At 37.1% G+C, this 20,312-nt stretch overlaps 1 protein-coding gene across 1 annotated transcript in view; it reads left to right on the top strand.

Moving 5' to 3' along the window:
* Window positions 1-2,990: 2,990 nt before the first annotated feature.
* Window positions 2,991-20,312, top strand: part of LOC127622261 (heparan sulfate glucosamine 3-O-sulfotransferase 5-like) — a 67,009-nt gene continuing 49,687 nt past the window's right edge. The window contains exon 1 of the mRNA XM_052096297.1: window positions 2,991-3,415. The gene's annotated coding sequence lies outside the window, so the exon portion shown is untranslated. The remainder of the gene's footprint in view (window positions 3,416-20,312) is intronic.

The raw sequence follows: 20,312 nt of genomic DNA on the forward strand, positions 1-20,312 counted from the left end.
GCCAACTGTCCATTATGTAACATCCTTCTGAAGAGAAGGAAAAAACCCGTCTCCACTGTCCTCACACGAGGATTTGGTCAACTGAATTGAATAAGGTTAAGTGCAACAAGACATGGCAATGTTTGGTGTTTTATCGATTTTGTCTGTTTCTGAACAGTTGATGCAAAATTTCAAGCAGTGACATTTTATACTGAATCTAAAACAATTTTCATAAAGAGCACTTTAAGACATTTCAGCAACATTTTCTGTTACAGCATCATTTTCTGCAAAGCTGCTTTAAAAAGATGTGTGTTGTGAAAAGCGTTATACAAACAAAAATGACTTGACTTTTCTAATTCTTGCATAATTGTTTTATACATGCAGTTTTAATACCTCATATTAATTTAGAGACTACATGGGACATTTGAATGTTTAAAAAATATTTGTTACACCACATGACTGTTTAAATGAACTATGATGGAAAACTTAAAGGGATATTTTATCAAAAAATGGAAATTCTGTCATCATTTACTCACCCTCATGTTCCAAACAGCATGATCTTCTTTCTTCTCTGGAGGTCAAACGGAGATGTTAGGCATAATGTTATCCTCAGTCAGCAATCACTTTCATTATCTGGAGAAAATATGCTGTGAAAGCACTAACACTTCCTTTTGTGTTCTAATACAAAAGAAAGCATTTCATACTTGTTTGGAACAACATGGGGGTGAGTAAATGAGATCCTTTTCATTTTTGGACAGAGATTTTAAAGGTGCACGCAGTCATTCTCTTCCTCATTAAAAAAGCTGAACTCCTAAAGACATTAATTGTAATTTTGCTAAACGTAGGAAATCGTGATCTCTCACATTCAAAGGAAGAATCCAGTCATATCAGTAACCTTATAAAAGCTGTTTTATTCTACATGGAGAGGGTCCACACATGGGGGAAGCCATGTTAGAATCACATGACCAGCTGAATACTACTCCCTTAATCTCAGTAACCATCTTGTTATTTGACACTTTCACTCATTGATTAAAGTCATCATGACTGACTGTGAATACTAAATTTCTACAATAGCATCTGAAACTTAAAACTACTGATTTTAAATAATGCTGCATCCAAGACACTAGGTGTCAGTGTAAGTCCAAGATGACTCTGTAATCAGCGCTACTCGAGCATTGTCTGTGTTTGATGACGTTCTGAACGAATTTTGTCAAGTGAAGTGGACTTCAGCAGATATCACGTGCTCAGTGAGTAGGGAGCAGTGAACACTGCGTAGGGACCCTGCGGATTGGATCGCAGCGGATTGGATCACACCTAATGTTGAATTACAAAAAGAAGGTCATATTATTTATTAACATCCTTAGGCTAACCTAAGATTTAAAAGAGATTTTCTCTTATACTTGTACTCTCTTGTGTCCAAGATGACACAAAGACAAAAGTTACTGAGTGCAGTTTTAACATTAATCTTAATAGGTGCGTTCTGATCGACAGTTAGTGTCCTTCGAAGTGTTCTTCACATGGTTTTCAGCCATCTTAAGGGAGATTCAGAAGGAACGTACATATTCAGTTGGAAGAGCACTCTAAACGGCAAAGGGAATAAGTGGAAATGTAAATTTACCCACAAGTCATTGAGAACAGGCAGAGGACTAGGGGACAGAGGAGGTAGTGTGGCTACATTAAATGCTAAATTCAAACAAACAAAAGGAATTTGAGACACTGACATTTCAATTAAGCCTAATTTACCTCAGGTGTGCTTGTGCGTGAGTACAAAGCACACAAGATGCGTTACATCCATGACAATTGGTCATATTAAAGTTAAAGGTGCTATATGTAAGATTGACAACACGCGTTTGAAATGGGTATTGCAGTCTTAATTCAAAATATTGGAGAGTTGTCTGCCCTGCCTCAGACTTGAAGCTCATGTGGTTTGCCAGAATGAGGACACGCAACAGGAACGAGTGAAACTGAAAATGTCAAGGGACGAGCTTTACACTGTAAGTTGATCAGCTAATATATACGTTTGCAATGTTTTATTGTTAACCAGCACGTGTGGATTTTTTCGTGATCTACTTCGTTTGCTGGCTTCCATGGCTGGCAACCTGGTGGTGTCGAAATACTATTGGTGAGTGTGCAGTGGGCGGGATCACACAGGCCAAAACACAAACAGAAATTCCCATGGAAACTTCAAAGTACAGTATACTGGCTGTAGCATTGTTATTGGAGAAGCCAGTATTTCAACTTAGCATGTTTCCTAATTCTCTAATGACATATTATGGTCATTTTATGATTTAGTACAGTAAAAATATTACCCGTTGCACCTTTAAGAAGACACACTTATTATAAAATAACCATATAATATTTATTTTTATATTAAACAGAAACTTACAGGTTACAAGTCTGGAAAAATATGTTATTTGAAATATATAACAATGCATTTTTATAAGTAAATGTGGATCTATTATAAACATGTATAGATATGGATGTAAGGTTAGTTATTGCACATTTATATTTATGTACACAAGTATATTGTCATCTTGAACTCCGTGATCAGCGCTACTCGAGCGTTGTCTGTGTTTGATGACGTTCTGAACGAATTTTGTCAAGTGAAGTGGACTTCAGCAGATATCACGTGCTCAGTGAGTAGGGAGCAGTGAACACTGCGTAGGGACCCTGCGGATTGGATCACACCTAATGTTGAATTAAAAAAAGAAGGTCATATTATTTATTAACATCCTTAGACTAACCTAAGATTTAAAAGAGATTTTCTCTTATACTTTGAATGCATATTTTCATTTAGCAACATGGGTGTTCAAGTATATGAAGATTGTAAAGATCTCTCATTTAAAGGCATGATTGTGATAGCAAACTGCTGTACTAAGAAGCACGTCCCCTACTTTCCATCCTCCGCCCTCCGACCTTATTTACGTTGCACCGGTCGGGAGCTCATCCAGTGTGGCACGCACACGCCCAGCAGCGGATCATCGCTCCTCTGTCATTAGCTGATGGCCGTGGTGGGCGCACCCAAGGAACAGAAACGAACACACACAAAAAAACTCTTCCGCTCAGATACATGCAGCTTTAAAGAAAAAAAGTATCATCACCCAAAGACAAGTGAGGTTGTTGTGGTGCAATTTAGAGTGCTTTTAATTCTGGGAGCGCACATATTTTCCTCACACGTTCTCCGGGAGTGACGGCGAGATTTTAACGTTCACTTGGCGCTTGAGAAAGGGCAACGATAGACTCCCTTTTTCATCTGATTGTTTAAGGTGTGGTGTGTGTGATTCTGGTTTTTACGTTTAGAAGTTATTGTGGTCCCGAACATGTCTCGGTAAGTGTCGCGTAACCTGTCCGAAAGCGGGATTGTGATGCTGATGCTGGAGCATCTTCGGACCCATCGCCACCTCCACACTCGTGTCCCACGGAGGATGCCGAACAGGTATGATTGGATGTTTTTCAAGTCCATGATTACTTTCAAACTCTCACATAGCTAGACATTAAAGTTGATTTCCAAAATGATGGAGTGTTGTCACAGTGTGAGTCCCTTGGTTGATTAAAAATCTAAGTTTAAGTTTATATTCAACATTGGTCACCATTACAGTGCAAAAAGAGAAAATGTGCAGTTGGTTGTATTTGTTAATATGAGCTAATTACATTAGCACTTTTACAGCACTTATTAATATTAATTAATGCATTAATGTTCTTATTTTAAATATGAAATAATATATGTTGAAATTAACATTAGCCAATTTCAACATATATTATTTCATATTTAAAATAAGAACATTAATGCATTATGAACTAATCAAAATGATCAAATGTATTTTAATAAATGAACATTAACGAAGATAAATAAATGGCATTATTGTTCACTGGTAATGCCATTTATTTATACCATTAATGCATTCACTACTGTTAACAAATAGAACTGTATTGTAAAGTTACATTTCCACCTGTAATGACCTTTAAAAATTACTCGCTGTGTAGCCTCAAAAGAATTCAGGCTGATTCAATCATATCAAACAATATTTTTTGACTTTAATTAACCAGTCAATTTAGTTGTTACCACAAGAAGGCTGACTGACAACATTTTTACAATGTAGCTAAAACGTATGTCTATGGCAACACATTGTGCGTATTTAGAATCATATTATTGATGTCTCCAAAGAAAATACTGGTGAATATGATGGTGTTTGATTCCATGAGAATTTTTCATTGTACTGTATATACGGAGGATAGTACTGTATATGATGCAGAATTCAAAATCTTCAGTCTGCTTAATTATCTTATTTGACTTTATATCTGATAAAAATGTTTGCTATACAGGAGGATTCTATCGTTCTTACAATAATTAACAGATGAAACACTGTGAGTGAGTGTTTGTGAATGTTGTGATAGGACAGGAAGTACAAGTTCTACCGGAGTTTGTCTGTCCTTTTTTTACTTTGTTGTGTTCTCCAAGGAGCTCTGATGTCAAGAAGAGGACTCCAGTTAAAAAGCATCAAAGATTATGCTTTCTCAAAGTACTCTCCATCCCGAATGGCGCTTCCTCTTTTCATGCTTGTGTTTTATTGTGTCTTGATATCCATGTTTGCTCTCTGTGGCATAACATACATTTAATGCAATCTGTTACTACTTTGTGGGGCGGTGCAGATGTTTAATGCATAGATCAATCATTAATCTGCTTTTTCCACAATGGGGATTCTGTGATTGACCTCTTCCTCTTTTCTAATCTCACCTATAATGCTCAGACAATGCAGATCAATACAGAATTTGTGATCAGATTATACAGATTAATAATGCAGTGTAACTAGGCTGCATTGTGAGGAATATGAAGTGACATATTTTTTTCAAGGTGAAGTGTTGAATTTTTTTTTCAGTGTTAAAACACTTTCTTGCATTCCAGCTTACTATTACGAGACAACCATAAGTAAGCCACTGGTGCTGTAAGTTGTTTTCACCGAAAAATGAAAGCAATGCAGATCTGTGGCACTATCGAAACATTGTTTTGATTGTTTGAGCATCTTAACCAGCCTGATATATGTTCAACCAATGGTATGAGTTTGGGGCAGGGCTATCTGTTTTTCAACCATTGGCAGTCTGGATTGTGCAAAAGCCTATTTGCAAACAGTCAAACGTAACTTTAAATAGGAAGTTTGGATTGAATACACTTAGCCTCATAGAACGATATAGGACGCTCCCTTACTCCCTGTTTAGTGAATAACTTAACCTCCAGTGTGCTGTCTGTGTGCACTGGTCTCAGAACAGTTTGAAATGCACCTTATTTTCATCCTAACTCCATATAAAGCCTCTGAAATCATTGATTCTCTATGTGATAATGCATAGTAAATATATAGGATATTTGATCTGAAAGTGAGCATAGATTCCCCCAATGTGGTCATTGTGTTTAACAGCGTGGTGTTTTGTGATAAATCACTTATAAAATGGTATATTGGATGAATAAAGAGACTCTAATCTTTTGACTCAAACAGGTTTTAATGTAAAAACCTAAGTATGTTTCTTACCAGATGTAGATTTGTTGGCATTTCAACCAAACACAAACTCCTGTGCGATCGCAGCTATGTTGTTTTGGCACATTATTCCGTACATCGAAAGTTTAACCCTTTACTGACAACACAGAGTCTCCTGAAATGAGACCAGCTTAAATTAAATTAAATTACACCCTGCGTATAGCAAAGCCAAAATACAATGTCCACGCATGTGGAGGTTAAGAAACTGAATAAGAAGTTACATAATATTCAGCTACGTTTAGTTTAAGTCCAAAGTAGCTCTTTTTAACAACAACAACAAAAAATACCGAATAAACATTTCAGAATAGTAATGAATATATGCATTTATGTCAGATTTGTATTGCGAAAAGTAACAAACGGTTATGGATTACAAACCTTTTGGAAAGTGAAGTGTAGGGTAATGTGTCGGTTTTGCATAATTCCTTTCTAGTTATAAACTGCCTTTGATCTGGTGGTTTGACCACTGACACCCCTAACAGACCTCCTTGAGTGGGGGTAAGACAGAAAATGACATCTTTTAAAATGCTCTGGAAGAATGTCTCTCTCTTATTATTTATAAAAATTCCCTCTCTGCATAAGGGCGAATTTTGCTAACAGTTTGACAGAAATAGAATGTATAGTGGTGTTCAATGGTATGAGTCGGTAGAGTGTGTACAGCGTATGGTATTTTGTGGTAAATCATCAGCAGAAAAATGCATGTGTGATATTTTGAGCAGCAGAGTGTGTCAAGGCTGTGTATAACTGATGGAGCTGTAAATGGGTTTGCTCTCTCATTCACAGCTGAATACTGGGTGCTGTTTTCGCTGTTTAAAGGTTAGGTTCATATAAATAGAGGATTACAGCAGCACACAAGCTCACCATAGTTATCGCTCATTTTTGTTATCAATTAACAAATCTACTACAAAGGGGTGTAATCAGTTCAATGGAAAGGAGGAGGCGAGAACCGGCTTGATAATATAAATAATAGTTTAATTGGTAAACTGAAACAAAAGACAAAACACACACATGATGGACATGTCCGTAAACTATCTCTCTCTCGTCGCACCACCGTCTGCCATCGGCCTTTATCCCTCTCGGAGGCTTAATTAGCCTGATAAGGGACCGGGTGTGTATAATCACAATTACAAAATGACAGCTTTGCGGCTGTAAATGGCAACAAATGACCATACTGTATGGTCTTCAGTCATTTTTACACATTCCTAAATTGGGAATTATGTGCATACATAAAATATAGCCTTAAGGGCTTTTCACACTTGAAATCGTAAACCCCGGGTCATTCTTAACCTGGGGTAAACAGAATCCTGGGTTATCCTGTTTCATGTTTCACTCTGTTCATACTTTTTACCCTGTTGTTAATAATTAATCCTGAGTATTAATGTTCAGATGTTTCACACTGTTCTTCTGTTGAAATGTCACAGAGCAATTCAGCTCAGTTTTTCTTTCGTCTCCTGAAACACATCATGGAAACAAATGCAAAAGGAATACTGTCTCTTCATCACGGCAGTTATCGCATTTGCCATCACTGTTCAACACTTATGGTTTCCCTCAGATGGAGAATGATTCATAGGGTTTCATAACCCCGGATTAAAAGTGGTGCTAACCTCCTTTAAAAAATACAAGTGTGAAAAGTGGCTTTACCCGGGGTTAAAAGCACTTCTCAATTCAATTTATATTGTTTTAAGAATTTTTTGACATTTTTAAATGGAAAACAAGACAAAAACACTTGATAACAATAGGATTTATTGCAGTGAATTTCTTTACTGAATTAAACTTATAAAAAGTTTTTTTCCCCCCTTTAATTCAGTGAATGTGATTTAGAGGTATTTTTATTTTCATATTGTCAGTAGGTACGTTTAATTCAACCTTTTAAGTCAGGACACAAGCAGAATAATCGGGCAATATCTGATGATTAATCATTGCAATAATTGCTGAATATTCAAATAAACATTCTAATAATCGTTAGATTAATCGATTATCAAAATAATCATTAGTTGCAGCCCTATTAAATATAACTGCATTTAAGATGTAATGCCGAGGTGTTTTCTTTATAGACACTCGGTACGCAAGTTTTGCTTCAGCGGAGCGGCAGCTCCACTTATTCCACAACGAGAGTGCTTCTTTCTTAAAAAAGTTTTATCGTTGATGTTGTCGAAACATCGACTAATCATTTCAGCACTATATGGTAGAGAACGAGAACAATTCATTCACTTGAAAGATTTGTTTAAAAAGACGAACGAAACATCAGTAATCTTAGAGAAAGTGAAAAGCGGCGGAAGACACATTGGTGCGTGCTCTAAAGATGTAATTCAAACTCACAAAAGGATATCTGATGAAACCACATATGAACACAATGTTCGTGACTGATGACTAGATTTTAAATTATCGTCACAATGCATTATTTTTGGTTGCATTTGCGACCAGTTTGTTCTCAGTCTGGAGCCCTGTTTGTACTCAAACCTAGGTGGGAATATCTGTTTGATGGTAGTACATTCACAATGTGTTGAATGAGGCTATGGAATTTGTCAGTTCTCTGAGCTGACAGCCTCTCCTCCACATCTCCACAGGCAATGATAAATGGCTAAGGTGACCGTCAGTGTTACTCACACAGTGATCTATACTCACTTCCAGTGCTGCATCCCTTAGTACTGTTCCACCTACCCTCTATAACATTAAAAAAAAAAAAAGCTCTTCAGAAACTCTGAAGAGTCATTTAGACCATTGATGGATCTGACATATGGCGACAGCACTATAGTACCTTATTTAACTGTATTCACGCCGATTTGTATAAAGTAGAACACATTGAAAGTAATACTTCGTTGGAATCAATGGTGATTATGTCACATGAGGTACACCAAGCCATACATAAGCTTTCTGATAACAAAGCTAGTGGATTGGATTGGATTTCTGCTGAACATCTTAAAAATACCAGTATAAGAATAGCTCCTTTGCTTGCCATTTGCTTTACTGTTTTTATGATACACGGTGTATTGCCAGACTCAATGTTGGCTGTTCTATTAGTTCCAGTAATTTAGGACAAAGCTGGGAAGGTAGGTAGTTTAGATAACTACAGGCCTATAGCTTTAGCGAGCATATTATCAAAGGTGCTAGAAAGAATTCTGTTGGACAGATTAAATGAATTTATTAACACCACAGATAACCAGTTTGGGTTTAAAGCTAAACATGGCACTGACTTGTGTATATATGCTCTGAAGGAAATTGTGAACAAATATAGAGATAAAAACTCATCCGTTCTTATGTGTTTTATTGATGCTTCTAAAGCATTTGATCGTATAAATCATGGTAAATTGTTTAACAAAATAAGGCAAAGAGGGGTGCCCAAGTATATTGTGAGAATTTTGGCTTACTGGTATGCCCACCAGAATATGCAAGTGAAATGGGGCAATAGTGTCTCAGCTTTATTTGGGGTTGGCAATGGAGTCAGACAAGGGGGTATTTTGTCACCTACTCTCTTTAATCTCTATATGGATGATCTGTCTAGGCAGTTGAGGGCCTGTAATACTGGGTGCATGATTGGTAATTCAATAGTGAACCATATGATGTATGCAGATGACCTTGTGATTTTTAGTCCAAGTAGTGCTAGATTACAGCAGCTACTTAAAATTTGTTCGGCATATGGTGTGGAACATGATATCAAATATAACGCCAATAAGAGTGTCGTCATGATCTGTAGAACTAAAGAGGATAAATGTTTGAACTACCCTGATTTTAAATTGGCTAACAATCAGCTTAGTGTCTGTGATAAGGTGAAATACCTTGGTCATTTTATCACTGATAGAATGACAGATGATGAAGATATCTACAGGCAATGTCGCATGATGTACGCACAAGCCAATATTCTCTTACGTAAATTTAGGGCATGTACGGTTGGTGTAAAGATATTTCTTTTTAAAGCATAATGCACACCGTTCTATACTGCTCACTTGTGGTCAAATTATAGAAAGACAAGTCTTTTAAAATTGAAAGTAGCATATAACGACGCAATGAGAATGTTACTCACAAGACCAAGATGGTGTAGTACAAGTGAGATGTTTGTGGCTGCAAGAGTGAGGACCTTTCATGCTGTTTTAAGAAACCTAATGTTTAAATTCATGTGCCGGCTTAACCTGTTAACCTGCACCAGTGCGCAGTCGCACCGAAGAGTCCCCCCCCCCCCCCAGTTTAATGTTTATGAATAGATTTAACGTGAAAGAACATCATTAATCTTGGCAAACTATATATCATTTTAAAGGTGTAAGCCTCAAGCATCGATGATAGAGCTCTGTTTTTCGATGAAAAGCTTATAACGAATGTATTTCTTGCATTTATGCAAGCAATACAGATCAAACAAACGTAATCAAAAACGGAGTACATACCAGTAGTGTCGTAATAACGAGCCACACACGCATCCACTGCTAAAAGTTCCAGATTGGATGGAAAGGTGAGGGTCCACTGAATAACATCCCATAGAGCATTTTTAGTCCAAAGAAACAATAACGTTGTAACATTGATGGTTATTCCTTTGTTTACATCGAGTTTCTTCAGGGTGAAGTATCATACTTGTCGGTTATGCAATAAAATTATGCATAAAAACAGACTCCGGTAGCCGAACGTTATATGGGTGTGTTGCTTAGAGTGTAATGAACAAATTAAGACCGCACACACACACACAAATACAAAGATAGGCAATATATAGGTCGAAATATCCGAACATTGCGGTCAGTTTTTTGGCGTCATGATATGCTGATCCTATTGTTTTGTCTTTACAACGAAAGCCAATGAAAGAATTGAAATGATATGACTGATAGAAAATGTAGCCAAGCAGTGCACGATTCCAGCGATATCCGGGAAGTTTAAATTCCTCGCGAACAAGATGTTTTTTATTTATTTGAATCAGCCACTCTAACCTCGCGAATTAGGCTGTGACCACACCCCGTCATTTGACAACAAAGCGAGCCATAGTAAAAAGACGGTTCCCCAGTCAACATCTGTTTTCGCGTCTTACTTACTGGACGGATTATCTCATCAAATGGATCGTCAAAAGAAGTTTTTTTCTGCTGAAGATGTTTTATTTGAGATCACTCGAAGCAGCGATGACGAAATTGAGGAGTGAATACAGCGACGATGGTGATATACTTGAGGACGGAAAAGATGGTCCAATTTTACATCGGTGAGTTGCTATGTAACATGCACACATTATACGTGTGTGTGTGTGTGTGTGTGTGAGAGAGAGAGAGAGAGAGAGAGAGTGTGTGTGTGTGTGTGTGTGTTTGTTTTCCCATTTGATTTATATGGTAAATGCATTGTGGTCTGAAAAGACCAAATATAAAACAAATGGCTTGTCTGATGGCTGGCCATCAGTGTGATTGTTTGTTGGTTCTATGTCTGACCATCCATATGAATGCTGTCTGTATCACTGGCCATCACCAGCCATTGAATGTTGAATGGGTGACTATCGGTATGAATAGTGTATATGACTAAAATAGCTTGCAGTACCCTTCATAACATTTGATCATTAGGTTGCTTTTTGAGGTATCCAAGGAGGCTTCTTGGTACCTGGACATAGTCTTGGAAAAAATATTGCAGAAATCTCATTTTTCATAATATCTTCCTCAAATGTGAAATATAAACTGATGAGACTTGTGGCTTTCAATCAATTGCCTAACTGGATTCATCCAGGTTTGTTTTCATTGATTTTTCCATAAAATAATGAAATGTTACTTGCAGTACAAATTATCTTCAAGACACATTAAATTCTATAAATTTTTGTCTGTGTAAGTTTTTTCAACTTTTACATTTGGGTAATAAACTCCAAAGTGTCTTCTTTTTAAATATGTCTAAATTGTGCATGTAGAGCAAATTGTTCAGTAACTACAATTATTTTAGTTTGGGGATGTCATTTCTGGGGATGTGCCTCAGGCAGGGGGAGGTAGAAAGGGAACCGACATAGTCTTGGAAAAAAGCTTGCAGGAACCCCATTTTTCATTATATCTTCCTCAAATTTGAAATATAAACTGATGAGACTTGTGGCTTTCAATCCTTTACATAATTTGATTCCTTCAGGTCTATTTTTATATATTTGTACATGAAATAATAAAACATTTTTTGAAGTTCACATTATTTATGAGGCACTTCAACTTTTATAACTTTTTATTTGTTTGAGCATTATCAACTCTGATTTGTTGTTAGTAGCGTGCCAAGTGTCTTCTTTCCAAAGATACCTTAATTGTGCCTGTGGTACACTGTTCTCAGGAGCTATATTTATTTTAATTCAGGTATGTCATTTTCAGCTGTGAGCCCCTGAGTGGGGGTGCAGGTTAACAGGTTAATGGGTCACAAAATGAAATAATAATGGGCTTAACTAACATACGGCTAAGTACTACACGCTACCAATCTCGTATGTGGAAGCACTGGTATAACTGTCTTTTGGTAGAACAATGACTCTCTATTATTATTTTGTTTTGTTTTGTTTGTTTTTAAGTGTAGGTATGTAGGTATGTGTGTTATGGTGTATTCAGTGTATTGTTGTGGGTAAGATTTGGACCTTGAGTCTGTAATAAAAGTTTTGAATTTTGAATTTGACATCATACCATTGTAATCACAAAGGACTTCACATCAAGTTAGAACACTTCATGGGAATTAAAGTTAAACATGGCTAACAGTTGGAGAAAGTATCATTTAAGCACATATTCATTATACTGATGAATCAGAGTAATTAATTATTTTCCAATGATTCATAAATCAAATTAATTGAATTTATTCTACAGTATTCATCCCAAATGCCCCAAATGCTACACTTTGTCTTCTGTAGTGGGACTATAGCACAGTGGTGTTATCAAAAAATTATACCATTCTTGTATATGTAATGTACATGTTATTCCAAGGCACATGTCATGAGGAATAATATTTACTGTGATCTTTTGCCATATAAGAGTTCATTATACTATAAAAACATAGATTACGTTTCAGAATTCAGAACATCCTGCCCAGTCCAAAAAGAGGATTTATTGACACTGAGCTTCAGAAACACCTGATTCTCTACATCCGTATATTTGTGATGTCACAAAGGGTACTCATTATTGCATGATCTTACATTTTTTTAAGGAACTAATCGGGATGCCCCTTGTCACATATTTAAGCAGCGAAATAGTTGGAGGGTAATCCCCATTCACGATCTACTGGTGAAAATGATCTTTGGTGTGACACCGTGTTTCCCACGGAAGGCGTATTTAAGCGACATCTCTACAAAGACGAACACATGGGCCAACAGTCCATTCAAGCTGGATACAGCTGTATTAACCCTTCATATTCGCAGCTTGAATTCATCAGTGCTATTTCCACTGTTCAGCTTTATATTGCATTATTGTATCACTAAACACTTTTCCGCTTCAGAAATGTTAGCCAATCATTACACAGTGGGCGTGTATATTGAATTCTTAAAGGAGCAGTACATAAAACTGAGCATTTCAGACATAGCGCCAGAGATAGTGTAAAAAAGGTAATTCAGTCCTATATAATGACAAAAACAAGATAAATAATTAGTGAAACATTTAAAAATAAAAAAGTCATTACATTGGAACCATGTCCAAAATACCATGGTACTTTTCAGTACTTTTTGTTATTGAGATTGCTGTTACTGGTTGTTTTTAAGATGCTATGTTTTGCTGCCCTAAGCCCCGTTCACATTGTCAGCGACTTTGTCTTTCACTAGTCTTATCAGAATCAGAATGGCAACAATTTCTGTAATTGTCTTCCATACGTTATTGTTTTATTATATCCATGGATGTGGTTACAGACAAATGATATAGAACAGTGAAATTGATGACAACATTTACCTCTCCGCTATCTTGTTTGCACTTATCTCCATTCTCTCACAGGAGACGGATGACTTGAACTTCACCATCTTCACTCTTTATTGGTTGTCGCCAGTGCTGTAGCCAGGGTTTGAAAATGAGTGAGGTCCACGGTGAGGTGTCAAGACTTTTACCAAAATTACACCTACAAATGCAACATATTCTATACATCAAATTTAAATATAAAAATTGAAGGACAGAAACTAATAATAATACTGAAATACATTTTTAATCGCAAATGCAGTTAACAATATCAATACTCAATTTTTGTCACATTTGAAAATAAAGCATTGATTTTGAGTTGGGCAGCAAATTTGACTCATTAACTACAGAAAAACAGCAAAAGTTAATTAAAAACAAATTTATCTAGGACTATGTTAACTCTGTTACATATTAATATTATCCAAAACACTCAATTGCTTTCCGTTTGCCAGACTCTTAATTATTTAAAGGTGCACTCAATAATTTTTTTCCCTTTAAAAAAAGTTTTACTCCTGAAGAAATTATTTATACTTTTGAAACACATGTATAAAATCATGACAACTCACATGAGATGAGGACTGTAGTCATATTAGTATCATTATAAAAGCTGTTTTATTCTACATGGGGCAGGGGCGCCCTCATTGGTGCTGCCATTTTTGAATCACATCACCATCTGAATACTACTTGCTTAATCTAAGTAACAGTCTTGTTATTGGACACTTTCACTCCTGGATTAAATTAATCATGGCTGATAGTGAATAGTGAATTTCTACAATGGCATCTGTAACTGAAAACTGCTGATTTTGAATGATACTGCATCCACACCACTAGGTGTCACTGTAAGTTCAAGATGACATGAACAAAGAGTTACTGAGTATAGCTACCTTTAATTCACATTTTTCAATTAAAGTTCATTAGAACTAAACATATTTACGAAGGAGAAAAAGTCATAAATACACCCTTAATTCATGAGTGTCCAGTCATTAAAGCTTTTTTGTTAAATTTTGCATTGTATTTGTCTTTATGATTATTTACCATTGTTGTTGTGCATAGTATCCAGAGTTTAACTATGGTATTAGTAAGATCAGGATAATCACAGGCAAAAAATAAATAAAAAATAAGATCTCCATGGTTAGATGTAATTATTGTAATTATTTTTATTAATGACATACATTAAACAATGGTAAATAGTCATAAAGGCAAATAAAATGCATAATTTAACAAAAAAGCTTTAAAGCCTGAACAATATATATATATATATATATATATATATATATATATATATATATATATATATATATATATATATATATATAATAATAATCTATGAAATTTGTAATGAAAAACTATATCTTAAACACATGTAGAAATAATAAAACAACCTCCATAAAACTTGTATTGCCCTAATATACAATATTTTATATTTTTGTAGGCTAATAATATTAACATTTATTACAAATATATACACTATTTCTGGCAAAATACCATAGTTACTACAACAGTTAATATTACTACAGTAACTGTCAGGTATATTTCTATTAGGGTGCTGATTTGTGGAATGAAAAGCCTGTGATTACCGTTGTGAATGGAACAATGTTTACATGTTTATCTTGTCACTGTAATTTGACAGGCTGCTTAAACTTGTTTCAACTAGCTTCAGCACAGAGCCTTTAAGTATCTCATATCAGATGTGTTCATAACAGAGAATTCTGAGTCAAATTGAAATGGGTGGCACGCGACTCACTGTTAACCTCGGGACAACACCCAGCAAACGCAGAGTTCGTCAGATTAGTGAGACCGGTCCCGCTTTTACTCTACTCTGCCCTGCAAAATGCGCTGTGCAGCTTCAGGTAGCGCCATTTTATTACAGTCTTGTAGTATTTGCGGACACTAAATCCATCCAACTGTCCAAACTAAATTATAAATGCATGCATACACTCAAAGGAGTTATCAATCGCTTTTTTTGTATTCAGTTGTATATAGCATCAAAATGTATTTTTGAATATTTTAGAATATGAAACCTTGGCTACATGGTTGTCACAGCGTGATATCACTCCACATTTGGATAAAGTTACACTTGACACGCCCACATCCTGTCGCCAATGGTAGCTGATGTTCCTGTCACTGGAACTGGAAGTCACTGCTTTCATTGAAAATGAACGGTCTCTTGTCACTTTGTGGCTGCGAGTCACTGACACTTGTAGGCACATGAGTAATTGTTTCCTCATTGAAAAAGTTTAACTAAAGATATGAATTGTAATTTTACAATATATGTAGGAAATCGTGTCCACTAACATTAAAATGAAGACTCCAGTCTAGGGCTGCAACAACTAATCGATAAAATCGTTAATTATCGATAATGGAAAACATCGACAACTAATTGAATTATCGATTAGTTGGATATTTGCGGTAAGCACGGAGAAGCCCCGTCATTGACGTCACTTTAAAGCTCAGTGAAAAATGTGTTGCATTATGACAAGTTGAAGCGTAACAAACGTGACCCAAGTGGTCTAGCGCAAGAGAGCACTTAACAAACACTTCAAAGATCATAATAATAATACAGTTTAATGAGGACCTGTTGCTGCATTAGGTAGCCTACGTTGACAGAGGGCATGTGCTGTTTGTTGCGTGGGAGTTGTTTCTCTCCAGCGCATCACTTACATTTCACTGATAATTTCTATGTTTTATAATGTATACATGTATGAATTCAAAATAAGTGCATATTTAATCGTAAGTTTACTGTTGCACTGCACTGGTATGTTGCACTATTGTATGTTTTGTATGTCATATGTTGTACTACGATCAAGAAACCAGCGTATTTGCTTAAATTTATCCTGTGTACCTGACTTTTAGTATAAAGAGAAGATCGTTGAAATTATTTGAAAGTTACTAAGCGAGGTAGCTTGCAATTTGTCAGCGTTAGCAGACAAGATCAAGTTAGCTAAAATTACACATATCAGTCCTTATGCATTATATTTCACATGCTTTGGTGTTATGTAAGCTTACCTGTCCAATAAGAAGAATGCCAATTCAGGGTCGGGAATCAAATGCCCTGCCGACGTTCACTCTAGTTTTTGCTCGACCACGTTCCCACTTAACCGGGACGGGATTCTGTAGAAGTCTCTCAGGAGTGCGCATAAACATCACATCCTTTGGATTTTCCCAGCAACACCGACCTGCTCCCTTCGCATGAAAATCAGTCTACAGGCTTTTATAGGCAATTTAGGAAGTCCGTCCACACATTGGCAAAACAAAAGGTGAATATTACATGAAAATTGTTACATACTGCACCTTTATGGTAAACTGGCCAGTGAAGAAAATTGTTCTAATATGCAACACATAAACTGTAAGCAGTCCTTATTAGGTTCATATAAGCTGCTGCTGTTGGTATTTTTAAGCACCAATGTGGCTGTAAGTGAGTTTCTGTTTGAACCATAGTGCTTAGGGACATTAACATTGATCTCAAACTGCTGAATTGTTTGTAACTCAATTAGGGAACACAGAGACGGCAGAAACAGACACACACCTCAGCATTACTTTAGAGGGCACTGTCTCTTTAGTCAACTGTGTGTGTATATATATATATATATATATATATAGAGGAGGTCTAGAAGGTTACTTTAAAAACAGTTTGTTATAATACATAGTGCCACCCAAGTCAGCAATCTCATATAAAAGATTTGATTCTCATTTCTGAAATGGGACTAACAGATATTGTATCAGACATTGTTAAATGGTATTAACTGAGAGTACATGCTTGTTATCATTGTTAAGATTGTATTGGTTTAACACAGTGAACCTTATTTCTTATCTGGATCCCTGATCGTTGTGCACTACAATTCAAAGCTGACCACACTTTAAAAATGATTTCAGGCAGTGTGGCCTGGGTAGCTCAATCAAAAAAAGAAAAAAATGAGTTCAGGCAAAGGTCGTATTAGTTGCGTATCCCATTACTGTTATAGGAGGAGCTGTTGCTATGGCAACTTCTGAGGTTGTGTTGTGTAGACGGAGATGAGAGCATGAGAGAGAGGAGAGCGTATTCAAAAGTGTTCATTAGTTTGGAGTTTTCTCAGTTAAATTATTTATCATTATGCTCTATCTTGGTTATACTTGTGTAAAAGTTGAGATCAGCAATATACTTCTACACAAATAGGCCTACACATGGGCGTTGTGGATGCAACACACTTGTCAATGCCAGTGTCAGGCATTACTTTGATATCCAAATGAAAGTTCTACAGAGAAGCGGTTTACTTCACTAATAATTGCTTGGATTGCGTACTGTACCAACTCTTTAGATGTTGGATTAACTGAAGCCATGCTTGGAGCAATGTTTGTGCTGGAGCATTTTTCTGCGCCTCATCATCGGCCACAGGTTTCGACTATACAGGTGGTCCAGTGTTGTGACACAAATTGCGCACTTCTAGCACTGCCATTAGGTAAAGAATATCCCCATGTCATAGCGATGTTGTGCAGTACACACCATACTAAACCCATCTGACAATCCTTTTCCGGGCGTTACAGGAGCATTCTGCCAGCTGTATTGAAGAACATCCAACAGCTTAGAGCACTGTTTGAATTGAGTCAGAGCTATTGGGGAGTCCCCTTAACCCTTGATTTACCGACATAAAAACTGGGACAGATAAAGCTGATGCCACACTAGCAGACTCAAAACAACTCAATTTGGTCCGAGGGTGTCACACATGCGGACTGTTTTGCTGAGATTTCAGATTTCTGCTGGAAGTATGACACCATTGTGATACAAAAGAGCCAGGTGACACACATTTCACCACAACTCTCTCTCTCTCTCTCTGAGAAAGTCAAGTGGTGCTTGCCGAAATAACAACAGGAGTACCACGTGAGCATAAACAATTGTAATAGAATGATTTAGGAAGCGATTCATGAAGTAACATACCATATGAAAGCACGTGACTGCGTCTTTATCCCGTTGAGGCTTGCCATAGAATGCGTATGTCCATATGCAGCCTTCTGTGAGTAAAGAAATTACGCTCAATAAAAATAGACTGTTGTGCTTCCGCATTCTGATTTCATTAATATACACAAATAGGTTCATAGTATTCTAGTTTTGATGAAACACCAGGGGAACCCTCCAAACCCCACCCTAGACCCCTCAATTTGAACATTGGCTCAGTACATCGTCTGTGTTCTCTATGCGTGCAGAGCTATAAACGGACATATTGTTTTGTTATTTTGAAATAAGAACATACATAATGAGAGAAAGTGAGTGTATCATTTCTCTCATTTTGTGTTTACTTCATGTTTTTAAGGACACCGGGAGTATATGATTTTTGTGTGGTTTCAGTTGGTCCTAATCTTTTTAGGTAAATTTAGGATACATTTTAGTTTAAACTTATTGATGAATCATGATTTCTGTTTGAAAACATTCAGATGCAGATTTCAGGTACAAACCACTGGGGGTTAGTGAATGGGACCCAATGGCTTGTTTTGATTTAAGTGCCATGTAATGGTATGTCATCTGAATAGTCTGGAAATCCCTGTCTGGTGCTGTTGCATTTCAAGGCTTGACAAAAGCAGAATGTGGTGCTGGGGGTGAGGCTGAAGCTTCTGCTTCACTCCACAGGGTTCAATGCAATGGCCAACGCAGATGCAAGTCATGTGGAAACTTGAAACTTCCATCAACTTTTCCCCCAGAATATTTAACCTTAAATTATATTTATATTATATTAAGCTGAGTTTCACAGAACAATTAAAGTCATAGAGTAGATAATGACAAAAATGTCAATTTTTGCTGAACTATTCCTTTAACAGATTTTATGTCAATCAAAAACATTTTTTTAATATGATTAAACCAACCTGACAAATTGGGGAGTAACGAAATACATGTAACTGAATTACGAATTTAAAATACAAAATATAAGTAACTGTCAGTTCTCCCGCTCCAGGCGGTCGGCCAAGAGCCCCTCCCTGCTCACGGTCAGTGGCCTCAGACCCCGGCGCATTTCAGTGACTGGTAGGGGTCTCCTCCGCCCCTGGCAGTGGCCCTGACGCTCCAGGCGGTCAGTTAGGAGCCCCTCCTCCTCGCGGTCGGCCGTTCCTCTGATCTCAGGCAGCCGGGCACCTCCGTCCCCCGGCGGATGGCAGTGGCTTCTCCGTTGGGGTGGATGGTAGTGGTGAGGACTTTACTATGGCACATCAATCCTCCTTCCCGGGATTTCGGCACCAGTGTAACCCAGTTCAATCTCCAGTCGCCCTTATCCCTCCCGGGCTTAATCAGCCTAATTAGGGGCCGGGTGTATGGAATCACAACCCGGCCCAACCCGGCGCCCTGCCACAAAGATCAATTTGATTAATCTTGTTTTAGAAACAACACTGCATAATATATTCAGGTTTTATAGAGAATGTATTTTTAACATGTGTATTTTGTCCTACTGTACTGGCAGAGTTTATAGTCAAAACAAGTGAAAAAATCTACCAGTGTTGAAGAAGTAATCCAAAGTATTTAGAATACATTACTGACCTTGAGTAATCTAATGGAATACATTACAAGCTATTAATTACATTTTACAGCATGTATTCTGTAATCTGTAGTGGAATACATTTCAAAAGTAACTCTCCCAACCATGCCTGTCGGGCATGTTATTCCCCCCACATGTTATCTCTTTCCACTTTCATTGACCGTCAGGCTTGCTTGCCTTTCCAACCTTCCATTTCGGTCGACGGTCATGGGCCCCTTTTCACCCAGGGCCCCAGTGCAGCAGCACCCCACAATAGTTACGCCACTGTTCCTCAGCATTAGATGCTTCTGTGCTGGTGTCCTCGCCAGACTTTCAAACTAGCTTAGTTAGAAAGTCCATTCTGGTAAACCAGCAGACATTCTGCATTTTCTATATTCTGTTAATTGAAATTGACATTGATTCTTTGACTAAAGGTCTTGGTCTGGATCTAGGCCTTGAGGGATCCAGTCTTGGTCTGGATCTGTGGCTTAGGGTTCTTG

The sequence above is a fragment of the Xyrauchen texanus genome, chromosome 28 (assembly GCF_025860055.1).
Source record: "Xyrauchen texanus isolate HMW12.3.18 chromosome 28, RBS_HiC_50CHRs, whole genome shotgun sequence".
Taxonomy (NCBI): Eukaryota; Metazoa; Chordata; class Actinopteri; order Cypriniformes; family Catostomidae; genus Xyrauchen; species Xyrauchen texanus.